The 14073-nt window shown below is 43.0% G+C and overlaps 1 non-coding gene and 1 pseudogene across 1 annotated transcript; one reads left to right on the forward strand and one right to left on the reverse strand.

Moving 5' to 3' along the window:
* Positions 1 to 8349: 8349 nt before the first annotated feature.
* On the forward strand, positions 8350 to 8421 carry trnap-ugg (transfer RNA proline (anticodon UGG)). The gene has a single exon. It is a non-coding gene; the product is annotated as a tRNA-Pro (tRNA).
* A 3783-nt stretch (positions 8422 to 12204) lies between these two features.
* Positions 12205 to 12823, reverse strand: LOC145875898 (uncharacterized; annotated as a pseudogene).
* Between the last annotated feature and the right edge of the window lie 1250 nt (positions 12824 to 14073).

Genomic DNA, 14073 nt, shown 5'->3' on the forward strand with positions numbered 1-14073 from the left:
TTCGTTGTAAAGCCTTTTTGAAATCGGACAGTGTGGTTAGATAAAGGAGAGTCCTGTCTTTAAAATGGTGTAAAATAGTTATATGTTTGAGAAATTGAAGTAATAGCATTTTTAAGGTATTTGAATATCGCGCCACGGGATTAGACTGGCTGTTGCGTAGGTGGGACGATTTGGTGCCACCTACCCTAGAGAGGTTAAAGCAGGTGCTTCCACACAGGTGTGGTTTCTGAGTTAATTAAGCAACAAACATGCTGGGCAGGCCATTATTTTGGCTACCATGACTATGTCCCTTTAGGATAACAATGCCTACTCGGCTCCATCATTCATTGAATCAGATGACTAATTTATCACAAAACCCACTGATATTGACAACTACTTTCATTTATTTTTCATTGGCAAGATGAACAAACTTAGGGGTGACATGCCAGCAACAAACGCTGACACTACACATCCAAGTATATGTGACAAATTATGAAAGACAAGAATTATACTTTTGAATTCCTTAAAGTGAGTGTGGAAGAGGTGAACAAATTATTGTTGTCTATCAACAATGACAAGCCACTGAGGTCTGACAACTTGGATGGAAGATTACTGTGGATAACAGCGGATGATGTTGCCACATCTTCAATTTAAGCCTACTAGAAAGTGTGTGCCCTTAGGCCTGGAGGGAAGTTAAAGTCCTTCCGCTTCCTAAGAATAGTAAAGCCCCCTTTACTGGCTAAAATAGCCGACCAATCAGCCTGTTACCAACCCTTAGTAAACTTCTGTAAAAATAGTGTTTGACCTGATACGTCCCACCTAGCCCATAGAGGTTAACGTCTCTATCTTAGTACATACATTTCACACTTACTTCAGTAACCAGTTAGGGTATAAAGAAATAAAGACAGGTGTTCATATTTAATATAAGCAATATTTAGTATACTTATCGATGTTATGGATGAGCGCGGTTGTTTGTTCTGTTCCTCTCTCTCTCCATCTCTGTAGCTTCCAGGTATGCTGGATAAGGGCCCGAGCTAAGGGAATTGGGCTTACTTTGTAGTGCCTGTCCGGAATGGCTCATTAATGTAAACGGGCATATTGGAAGACACTGTCAGTAGTGATGTAATTTTGTAAATGTTATATTGTGATGTTGTTTCATAAACGTGTTGCAATGTATATATTTTGGTATGTTTAGATAAATGGAAACTGTATGTTGAATAGGTAATTGCTTAATTAATTAGTGTTAATTGTTCTGAGGGGAGGGGCTACCCCTACAAAAGGAGCCTCTCTTTCAGTTCATGGGGAGGCATTTTGGATTGAGCTGTGGGTGGGGCAGCTTTGTTTTTAAGCTGTCCCATAAGGTATATGTTTGATGGCAGTACTGTTGTTTTGTTCCGGAATCACTATGTAAATAAACACCTTTGCACAGAAGAACTTTTGCGGCTCCGCCATCTTTTTATTTTTTATAGAGGTTAGGTTTTCCAGTTTAGCCTTCTGGCCTACTCTACGTGACATATGGTGGCAGCAGTGGGATGGCGCACCGCAAATCAGTGAATTCCAACAAGAGAGGTAAAGGAATGCGTACAGGATTGCGTTCACAGCAGCAGCATCAACTGTCATAAAAGGTCATTGAAGTTGAAACTGGGTGGAATACCATGGAATCTTCTGGTGAAGAGGTTAATTATGAGAAACTAGGAGCCCGACCAAGGGGCCAAACACAACCAGAACTGTTTGAACTACCGGTTGAGAAGAGGGACGAAGACCTCAAGCAGGAGTTTCGGGGCCTACGCCAATCTATCCTCACAGCTCCTCACCAAGCGGAACTCGTCAGTGAGAGCCCAAGATTGGGTCTGCCAACACCAGGACGACAAAGGCTCGACGCAGCAGGGACTTCAACTCCACAGCAGGATCCCCAAGCAGTAATGAGGCCAGCCCCAGCACCAGGAGACCAGTCCAGCAGTGTTAACCTGTTAGGGCTAGGGGGCAGCATTGACACGGCTGGATAAAAAACATACCCGATTTAATCTGGTTACCACTCCTACTCAGTAACTAGAATATGCATATACTTATTACATATGGATAGAAAACACCCTAAATTTTCTAAAACTGTTTGAATGGTGTCTGTGAGTATAACAGAACTCAAATGGCAGGTCAAAACCTGAGAGATTCCTTTACAGGAAGTGGCCTGTCTGACCATTTGTTGAACTTCTTTTCCATCTCTATCATTTACTAAGGATCTCTGCTCTAACGTGACACTTCCCACGTCGTCCATAGGCGCTCAGAGCCCGGGAAAAAACAGAATGTCGTCATTCCAGCCCCAGGCTGAAACACATTATCGCCTTTCTCAAGTGGCCCATCAAGAGACACTAGCTTATGCGCGTGACCCCGACCGCCCCCGCCTTTGGGATTTTTTCCTCTGTTTGCCGAAAAGGAGATTCCCTGTCGGAATATTATCGCTTTTCTACGAGAAAAATGTCGTAAAAATTGATTTTAAACAGCGGTTGACATGCTTCGAAGTACGGTAATGGAATACTTAGAATTTTATTGTCACGAATTGCGCCAAGCGCGTGACACTTCTTTACTATTTCGGATAGCGTCTGGAACGCACGAACAAAACGCCGCTATTCGGATATAACGATGGATTATTTTGGACCAAACCAACATTTGTTATTGAAGTAGCTGTCCTGGGTGTGTATTCTGACGAAGACAACAAAAGGTAATGAAATTTTTATAATAGTAAATATGATTATGGTGAGTGCTAAACTTGCCGGGTGTCTAAATAGCGAGCCCGTGATGCCTGGGCTATGTACTTAGAATATTGCAAAATGTGCTTTCACCAAAAAGCTATTTTAAAATCGGACATATCGAGTGCATAGAGGAGGTCTGTATCTATAATTCTTAAAATAATTGTTATGCTTTTTGTGAACGTTTATCGTGAGTAATTTAGTAAAATGTTAGCGAATTCCCCGGAAGTTTGCGGGGGGTATGCTAGTTCTGAACGTCACATGCTAATGTAAAAAGCTGGTTTTTGATATAAATATGAACTTGATTGAACAAAACATGCATGTATTGTATAACATAATGTCCTAGGGTTGTCATCTGATGAAGATCATCAAAGGTGAGTGCTGCATTTAGCTGTCTTCTGGGTTTTGGTGACATTATATGCTGGCTTGAAAAATGGGTGTCTGATTATTTCTGGCTTGGTACTCTGCTGACATAATCTAATGTTTTGCTTTCGTTGTAAAGCCTTTTTGAAATCGGACAGTGTGGTTAGATTAACGAGAGCCTTATCTTTAAATGGCTGTAAAATAGTCATATGTTTGAGAAATTTAAGTAATAGGATTTTTAAGGTTTTGAAAATCGCGCCACAGGATAGCCGTGGCTGTTACGTAGGTGGGACGAATTCGTCCCGCCTAGCCTAGAGAGGTTAACCTGTTAGGGCTAGGGGGCAGCATTGACACGGCTGGATAAAAAACATACCCGATTTAATCTGGTTACCACTCCTACTCAGTAACTATAATATGCATATACTTATTACATATGGATAGAAAACACCCTAAATTTTCTAAAACTGTTTGAATGGTGTCTGTGAGTATAACAGAACTCAAATGGCAGGTCAAAACCTGAGAGATTCCTTTACAGGAAGTGGCCTGTCTGACCATTTCTGGAACTTCTTTGCCATCTCTATCATTTACTAAGGATCTCTGCTCTAACGTGACACTTCCCACGTCGTCCATAGGCTCTCATAGCCCGGGAAAAAAGAGAATGTCGTCATTCCAGCCCCAGGCTGAAACACATTATCGCCTTTCTCAAGTGGCCCATCAAGAGACACTAGCTTATGCGCGTGACCCCGACCGCCCCCGCCTTTGGGATTTTTTCCTCTGTTTGCCGAAAAGGAGATTCCCTGTCGGAATTTTACCGCTTTTCTACGAGAAAAATGACGTAAAAATTGATTTTAAACAGCGGTTGACATGCTTCGACGTACGGCAATTGAATACTTTGAATTTTATTGTCAGGAATTGCGCCAAGCGCGCGACACTTCTTTACTATTTCGGATAGTGTCTGGAACGCACGAACAAAACGACGCTATTCGGATATAACGATGGATTATTTTGGACCAAACCAACATTTGTTATTGAAGTAGACGTCCTGGGTGTGCATTCTGACGAAGACAACAAAAGGTAATGACATTTTTATAATAGTAAATATGATTATGGTGAGTGCTAAACTTGCCGGGTGTCTAAATAGCGAGCCCGTGATGCCTGGGCTATATACTTAGAATATTGCAAAATGTGCTTTCACCAAAAAGCTATTTTAAAATCGGACATATCGAGTGCATAGAGGAGGTCTGTATCTATAATTCTTAAAATAATTGTTATGCTTTTTGTGAACGTTTATCGTGAGTAATTTAGTAAAATGTTAGCGAATTCCCCGTAAGTTTGCGGGGGGTATGCTAGTTCTGAACGTCACATGCTAATGTAAAAAGCTGGTTTTTGATATAAATATGAACTTGATTGAACAAAACATGCATGTATTGTATAACATAATGTCCTAGGGTTGTCATCTGATGAAGATCATCAAAGGTGAGTGCTGCATTTAGCTGTCTTCTGGGTTTTGGTGACATTATATGCTGGCTTGAAAAATGGGTGTCTGATTATTTCTGGCTTGGTACTCTGCTGACATAATCTAATGTTTTGCTTTCGTTGTAAAGCCTTTTTGAAATCGGACAGTGTGGTTAGATTAACGAGAGTCTTATCTTTAAATGGCTGTAAAATAGTCATATGTTTGAGAAATTGAAGTAATAGGATTTTGAAGATTTTGAAAATCGCGCCACAGGCTGGCAGTGGATGTTACGTAGGTGGGACGAATTCGTCCCGCCGGTCCCATAGAGGTTAAGTTTTATTTTTTCATTTTCTCTTTTAAAATATTAATTGACCTCATTTTGCTCAATATTCATTTGTCAACACTCATCATCAGTTTGCTGTCGCGGCTTAAGAAGACAGAATGTGAAAGACACAGCAGATGAAATACAAAAGATTTGAACTGAAGCCTGGTCAACAGTTTGGAAGACTGCTATGCTCACAAGTATAGCACAAACACTCACATGAGGTTCAATCTTTCCAAGCACCATGGACAAGAACAATTGATATCCTCATTGTAATTGCCGCAGAAAGCAAAACAATTTTATTCTTGTCTAAGGCTCGTTGGTCTAGGGGTATGATTCTCGCTTTGGGTGCGAGAGGTCCCGGGTTCAAATCCCGGATGAACCCTTTTGCAGATCTTTTAACAAGCTCAGACAGGCAGATCTCTGGCCACTGGTTGCAAACAGCCACCTCTTGGGCGCAGGACGAGGTGGCTGAATGGTTTAGGCGATGGATATTCACTAGTTGGCTCAATATCGCACTTCATTTAGAAAACCTGCAAAAACTAAGAGCAAATCTGACTTCCACTAACAAGGACATTGATTCCAATGTAATACACTTGAAATGACACCCAGCTCCTAAACCTAGGTAATATCTCATGCTCTGCATTGGCTGGGAATCGAACCCTGGTCAACTGCTTGGAAGGCAGCTATGCTCACCACTATACCACCAATGCTATGTGAAGCTCTTAAGCAACATGGAGACATCGATTAATATCCTGACCGTCATTTTTGTGGAAAGTGAAAATTCTTTGACCAAACGGATCGTTGGTATAGTTGTACTATTATGGCTTAGGGTGCGAGAGGTCCCTGGTTAAAAAATCTATCAATATCCTGACCGTCATTTTTGTGGAAAGTGAAAATTCTTTGACCAAACGGATCGTTGGTATAGTTGTACTATTATGGCTTAGGGTGCGAGAGGTCCCTGGTTAAAAAATCTATCATTTTAATCAGTACCTGTTACCTTCAGATTAGTCCCGTGACACTTGTGGAAAACGTAGGGCAAAACGGAGAACATTGTGACAAGTGGGGTCACATTAGTTTGTAGCCCAAAGATTTTGGATTCTACAAACAGATGTTTGCACATAGAGGGTTCCGACTTCAGACGAGTCCCCTGACACTTGTGGGGGACGTAGAGACAAATTGAGAACACCACCGTGTTCGTGAGGGTCTCCCCTTTCCAGGGAGTGTAAGTCAAACGGTTCAGATGCTACAGATGTTTTTGTGAGAAGACCGATTATTGGTATGTCTCATGGTTTGACAAACACCGCTCTAGCTCCACCACCATTTATTGCAGATGTGGAGTTGTAACATAAACAGTTACGGAGGCTTGAGACAGATACGACGCGTTTCAATCTCTCTAGTTGAAAACTGATCGATTTGAATGGGTATTTTTTACGTTCGTTTACTTTGATTCACGTACTGATGCATCAATCGACTCAAAATAAATGAGCTCCATTCTTTTTGAAGTTTTATTTTTTCATTTTCTCTTTTAAAATATTAATTGACCTCATTTTGCTCAATATTCATTTGTCAACACTCATCATCAGTTTGCTGTCGCGGTTTAAGAAGACAGAATGTGAAAGACACAGCAGATGAAATACAAAAGATTTGAACTGAAGCCTGGTCAACAGTTTGGAAGACTGCTATGCTCACAAGTATAGCACAAACACTCACATGAGGTTCAATCTTTCCAAGCACCATGGACAAGAACAATTGATATCCTCATTGTAATTGCCGCAGAAAGCAAAACAATTTTATTCTTGTCTAACTCTCGTTGGTCTAGGGGTATGATTCTCGCTTTGGGTGCGAGAGGTCCCGGGTTCAAATCCCGGATGAGGCCTTTTGCAGATCTTTTAACAAGCTCAGACAGGCAGATCTCTGGCCACTGGTTGCAAACAGCCACCTCTTGGGCGCAGGACGAGGTGGCTGAATGGTTTAGGCGATGGACTGCGTATCTATTGTGATATTCACTAGTTGGCTCAATAAAGCACTTCATTTAGAAAACCTGCAAAAACTAAGAGCAAATCTGACTTCCACGAACAAGGACATTGATTCCAATGTAATACACTTGAAATGACACCCAGCCCCTAAAACTAGTGAATATCTCATGCTCTGCATTGGCCGAGAATCGAACCCGGGTCAATTGCTTGGAAGGCAGCTATGCTCACCACTATACCACCAATGCTATGTGAAGCTCGTAAGCAACATGGAGACATCGATTCATATCCTGACCGTCATTTTTGTGGAAAGTGAAAATTCTTTGACCAAACGGATCGTTGGTATAGTTGTACTATTATGGCTTAGGGTGCGAGAGGTCCCTGGTTAAAAAATCTATCATTTTAATCAGTACCTGTTACCTTCAGATTAGTCCCGTGACACTTGTGGAAAACGTAGGGCAAAACGGAGAACATTGTGACAAGTGGGGTCACATTAGTCTGTAGCCCAAAGATTTTGGATTCTACAAACAGATGTTTGCACATAGAGGGTTCCGACTTCAGACGAGTCCCCTGACACTTGTGGGGGACGTAGAGACAAATTGAGAACACCACCGTGTTCGTGAGGGTCTCCCCTTTCCAGGGAGTGGTCATACGATGTTGTAGGTCAAACGGTTCAGATGCTACAGATGTTTTTGTGAGAAGACCGATTATTGGTATGTCTCATGGTTTGACAAACACCGCTCTAGCTCCACCACCATTTATTGCAGATGTGGAGTTGTAACATAAACAGTTACGGAGGCTTGAGACAGATACGACGCGTTTCAATCTCTCTAGTTGAAAACTGATCGATTTGAATGGGTATTTTTTACGTTCGTTTACTTTGATTCACGTACTGATGCATCAATCGACTCAAAATAAATGAGCTCCATTCGTCAAACGGTTCAGATGCTACAGATGTTTTTGTGAGAAGACCGATTATTGGTATGTCTCATGGTTTGACAAACACCGCTCTAGCTCCACCACCATTTATTGCAGATGTGGAGTTGTAACATAAACAGTTACGGAGGCTTGAGACAGATACGACGCGTTTCAATCTCTCTAGTTGAAAACTGATCGATTTGAATGGGTATTTTTTACGTTCGTTTACTTTGATTCACGTACTGATGCATCAATCGACTCAAAATAAATGAGCTCCATTCTTTTTTAAGTTTTATTTTTTCATTTTCTCTTTTAAAATATTAATTGACCTCATTTTGCTCAATATTCATTTGTCAACACTCATCATCAGTTTGCTGTCGCGGCTTAAGAAGACAGAATGTGAAAGACACAGCAGATGAAATACAAAAGATTTGAACTGAAGCCTGGTCAACAGTTTGGAAGACTGCTATGCTCACAAGTATAGCACAAACACTCACATGAGGTTCAATCTTTCCAAGCACCATGGACAAGAACAATTGATATCCTCATTGTAATTGCCGCAGAAAGCAAAACAATTTTATTCTTGTCTGAGGCTCATTGGTCTAGGGGTATGATTCTTGCTTTGGGTGCGAGAGGTCCCGGGTTCAAATCCCGGATGAGCCCTTTTGCAGATCTTTTAACAAGTTCAGACAGGCAGATCTCTGGCCACTGGTTGCAAACAGCCACCTCTTGGGCGCAGGACAAGGTGGCTGAATGGTTTAGGCGATGGACTGCGTATCTATTGTGATATTCACTAGTTGGCTCAATATCGCACTTCATTTCGAAAACCTGCAAAAACTAAGAGCAAATCTGACTTCCACGAACAAGGACATTGATTCCAATGTAATACACTTGAAATGACACCCAGCCCCTAAAACTAGTGAATATCTCATGCTCTGCATTGGCCGAGAATCAAACCCGGGTCAATTGCTTGGAAGGCAGCTATGCTCACCACTATACCACCAATGCTATGCGAAGCTCGTAAGCAACATGGAGACATCGATTCATATCCTGACCGTCATTTTTGTGGAAAGTGAAAATTCTTTGACCAAACGGATCGTTGGTATAGTTGTACTATTATGGTTTAGGGTGCGAGAGGTCCCTGGTTAAAAAATCTATCATTTTAATCAGTACCTGTTACCTTCAGATTAGTCCCGTGACACTTGTGGAAAACGTAGGGCAAAACGGAGAACATTGTGACAAGTGGGGTCACATTAGTCTGTAGCCCAAAGATTTTGGATTCTACAAACAGATGTTTGCACATAGAGGGTTCCGACTTCAGACGAGTCCCCTGACACTTGTGGGGGACGTAGAGACAAATTGAGAACACCACCGTGTTCGAGAGGGTCTCCCCTTTCCAGGGAGTGTAAGTCAAACGGTTCAGATGCTACAGATGTTTTTGTGAGAAGACCGATTATTGGTATGTCTCATGGTTTGACAAACACCGCTCTAGCTCCACCACCATTTATTGCAGATGTGGAGTTGTAACATAAACAGTTACGGAGGCTTGAGACAGATACGACGCGTTTCAATCTCTCTAGTTGAAAACTGATCGATTTGAATGGGTATTTTTTACGTTCGTTTACTTTGATTCACGTACTGATGCATCAATCGACTCAAAATAAATGAGCTCCATTCTTTTTTAAGTTTTATTTTTTCATTTTCTCTTTTAAAATATTAATTGACCTCATTTTGCTCAATATTCATTTGTCAACACTCATCGTCAGTTTGCTGTCGCGGCTTAACCTGTTTAGGATAGGGGGCAGTATTGACACGGCTGGATAAAAAACATACCCGATTTAATCTGGTTACCACTCCTACCCAGTAACTAGAATATGCATATACTTATTACATATGGATAGAAAACACCCTAAATTTTCTAAAACTGTTTGAATGGTGTCTGTGAGTATAACAGAACTCAAATGGCAGGTCAAAACCTGAGAGATTCCTTTACAGGAAGTGGCCTGTCTGACCATTTCTTGAACCTCTTTTCCATCTCTATCATTTACTAAGGATCTCTGCTCTAACGTGACACTTCCCACGTCGTCCATAGGCGCTCAGAGCCCGGGAAAAAACAGAATGTCGTCATTCCAGCCCCAGGCTGAAACACATTATCGCCTTTCTCAAGTGGCCGATCAAGGGACACTGGGCTTATGCTCGTGACCCCGACCGCCCCCGCCTTTGGGATTTTTTCCTCTGTTTGCCGAAAAGGAGATTCCCTGTCGGAATATTATCGCTTTTCTACGAGAAAAATGTCGTAAAAATTGATTTTAAACAGCAGTTGACATGCTTCGAAGTACGGTAATGGAATATTTAGAATTTTATTGTCACGAATTGCGCCATGCGCGCGACACTTCTTTACTATTTCGGATAGTGTCTGGAACGCACGAACAAAACGCCACTATTCGGATATAACGATGGATTATTTTGGACCAAACCAACATTTGTTATTGAAGTAGCAGTCCTGGGTGTGCATTCTGACGAAGACAACAAAATTTAATGAAACTTTTATAATAGTAAATATGATTATGGTGAGTGCTAAACTTGCCGGGTGTCTAAATAGCGAGCCCGTGATGCCTGGGCTATGTACTTAGAATATTGCAAAATGTGCTTTCACCAAAAAGCTATTTTAAAATCGGACATATCGAGTGCATAGAGGAGGTCTGTATCTATAATTCTTAAAATAATTGTTATGCTTTTTTGTGAACGTTTATCGTGAGTAATTTAGTAAAATGTTAGCGAATTCCCCGGAAGTTTGCGGGGGGTATGCTAGTTCTGAACGTCACATGCTAATGTAAAAAGCTGGTTTTTGATATAAATATGAACTTGATTGAACAAAACATGCATGTATTGTATAACATAATGTCCTAGGGTTGTCATCTGATGAAGATCATCAAAGGTGAGTGCTGCATTTAGCTGTCTTCTGGGTTTTGGTGACATTATATGCTGGCTTGAAAAATGGGTGTCTGATTATTTCTGGCTTGGTACTCTGCTGACGCAAGCGTCCCACCTAGCCCATAGAGGTTAAGGGCCCAAGCAATATACCAGCCTTAGTAAAGTTGAACATTTACTTCTAGGCCTTTGACTCTACAGCACTCACCAGTTATCTAACCAGAAGTCCATAGGTCATCCCTGTAGACTGCCCAAAACTAGTGCATTACAGCTGTAGACTTATCATATAGTTAAACTTAGGATAGCGCCTAAGCAACACACCAAGTAGGAAAAACCCTAGATATGTCATTAGAGACAATGCCATGATAATCATTTTGCCAGAACATTGGACATATATAGAATACAGTCCAATTAGATGATTTTTTTTTGTGTGAGAACTATATTTTGTATATTTTTTTGTTTTGTTTATGCTTTCATTCCTTTTCGGTTCAGTTCCTTTGACACTTAGGAAGTGATAGAGCCATAAACAAAGTCCCCATACAACCATCACTTATTGCCACAACGCCGCTCATTGGGGAATGAATGTAATTATATATATTTCATGAGTGTGTGTGCGTTGTTAACATCTGCCTAAGTTACTGCCCAGATCTTCCAGTCTGGACGATGGGTCCGGAACAGCGACCCCAAATCCGGACACCCACAGCCTATCCTTGTGGCGGCATGCCCGCTGTCAGAGAGCCCACCAAGGTAAACCACCAGAGGGGGGGACCGCAACGGCGATCACCAACCAGGACATCCCCTGGCCCTTCCTGGGGTACTTTGCAGCTTCCAGGGAACCTACCAAGGTACACCACTAGAGGAGACCGCAACGGCGATCACCAACCGGACATCAACTGCCCATCCTTGTGGTGGACTGCTCCGCTTCCAGAGAGCCTATAACAGTTCTACCAACGGGACATCACGTGGTCATGATTTTATGTTGATTTGTAACTTGCAGGATAAACAAGATCCAAACCACCAGGGGGGGTATGTCATGACGTTGGCCTTTTTGAGTACAGGGAGGACAGTTGACCCCCTCCCCCCCTTTGCACCATCCCCCAACCTACCTTCCCTCACCCAGTCCCTGTGTGAAGGAGTGGTAAAATTCCAGGAGAGTCTCTGGCCACATGGCCCATAGAGAGACACAGGAAATTCTTCCAACTCACAGAATTGGGGAGCCAAGCGACATTTGTGTTCTGGAGAAGGTATGGAAGACTGGTGAAGAATCCAGCTACGAACTGGTCTGCTTGGTACAATTTTGTGATACTCAGAAGAGACAATATAGCCATATTACCATAAAACTGTTTATATAATAGCCTCAGCTTGAGACTTGCATCCACATGGTTGTATAGAATGTATTAAGAGCATCGAGGGGCGCCGAGAGGCAGGGGCTGGGACAGGTGGTAGCTCGCCTCGCGGCGGACCGCCAGCTCGATCCCGAGATCCAACTACGAGCTTTTTAACTGCAGAAACTTTAAGATACGCTATTGGAGCTGGAATTACCGCGGCTGCTGGCACCAGACTTGCCCTCCAATGGATCCTCGTTAAAGGATTTAAAGTGTACTCATTCCAATTACAGGGCCTCGAAAGAGTCCTGTATTGTTATTTTTCATCACTACCTCCCCGAGTCGGGAGTGGGTAATTTGCGCGCCTGCTGCCTTCCTTGGATGTGGTAGCCGTTTCTCAGGCTCTCTCTCCGGAATCGAACCCTGATTCCCCGTTACCCGTGGTCACCATGGTAGGCACAGAAAGTACCATCGAAAGTTGATAGGGCAGACATTCGAATGAGACGTCACCGCCATAAAGGGCGCGCGATCGGCTCGAGGTTATCTAGAGTCACCAAAGCGGCCGGGGCAACCGAGATTGGCCCGCATGGGTTTTGGGTCTGATAAATGCACGCATCCCCGGAGGTCAGCGCTCGTCTGCATGTATTAGCTCTAGAAATGCCACAGTTATCCAAGTAACGTTGGAGCGATCAAAGGAACCATAACTGATTTAATGAGCCATTCGCAGTTTCACTGTACCGGCCGTGTGTACTTAGACTTGCATGGCTTAATCTTTGAGACAAGCATATGCTACTGGCAGGATCAACCAGAAAGCCACTCACAACATAGAGGTTGTACCTGGGCACACTAAGCGGAGAACAGCCAGGGACCACTCCTATCCCGTGAGGGGAGGAGGCCCTAGGTCAATCCACCGTGCGCCCAGCGGGAGGCCCTGAACTGCCCGTGGCCAGAGCCACAGGTGCCGGGGCACCGCTTAATCAGGTATCTTGTCTTAGCTGGAGGGTTTATTCGGAACACCATCAACGTGGATAAAAGACAGGGTTTGAGAAATACATGTGTTTCTGGCGCCGGTACGGCATGGGTGAACGTCATCCGCAGGCATAGCTACCTGGGTACTCCACTCCCCGAACCGGAACACCAATGTAGGGCCACTGAGACAGACGGGTCGGCTAGATCTCGCACGAACGGAGCGCGGCTGAAGCTTGTCATCAAGGCGTGGATAACCGTCTCCGACAGGGGCTCCCCCGATAGAGGCAATTCCACGTGGGGCGGGAGGAACCGTCCGTCTGAACACCGACCAAAGGCCAATATTCAATTACCATACTTCGAAGCATGACAACCGCTGTTTAAAATCAATTTTTATGCCATTTTTCTCGTAAAAATGCGATAATATTCCGACCGGGAATCTGCGTTTAGGTAAACAGACGAAAGAAAACAAAGCATGGGGTCGACGCGGGCACGAGCCTGAGTCTCACAGTACTGTGACCAGCCACTACCCAAACGCGCTACTTTTTTTCAGCCAGAGCCTGCAAAGCCACGATTCAGCTTTTTGCCGCCTTCTGAGAGCCCATGGGAGCCGTAGGAAGTGTCACGTAACAGCAGAGATCCTCTGTAATGGATAGAGATAATCAAGAAGGGCAAGAAATTGTCAGACGGGACACTTCCTGCATGGAATCTTCTCAAATGAGTTCTGTTATACTCACAGACACCATTCAAACAGTTTTAGAAACTTTGGAGTGTTTTCTATCCAAAGCTAATAATTACATGCATATTCTAGTTTCTGGGCAGGAGTAATAATCAGATTAAATCGGGTACGTTTTTTATCCGGCTGTGAAAATACTGCCCCCTAGCCATAACAGGTTAACCATCCCTTAACCTCTATGGGCTAGGTGGGACGCTTGTGTCCCACCTACTCAACAGCCAGTTGAATCCTGTGGCGCGTTATTCAAATACCTTAGATATGATATTACTTAAATTTTTCAAAAATATGACTATTTTACACCATTTTAAAGATAAGACTCTCGTTAATCTAACCACACTGTCCGATTTCAAAAAGGCT

Source organism: Salmo salar, unplaced genomic scaffold (genome assembly GCF_965601325.2).
Source record: "Salmo salar unplaced genomic scaffold, fSalSal1 ptg000378l, whole genome shotgun sequence".
Taxonomy (NCBI): Eukaryota; Metazoa; Chordata; class Actinopteri; order Salmoniformes; family Salmonidae; genus Salmo; species Salmo salar.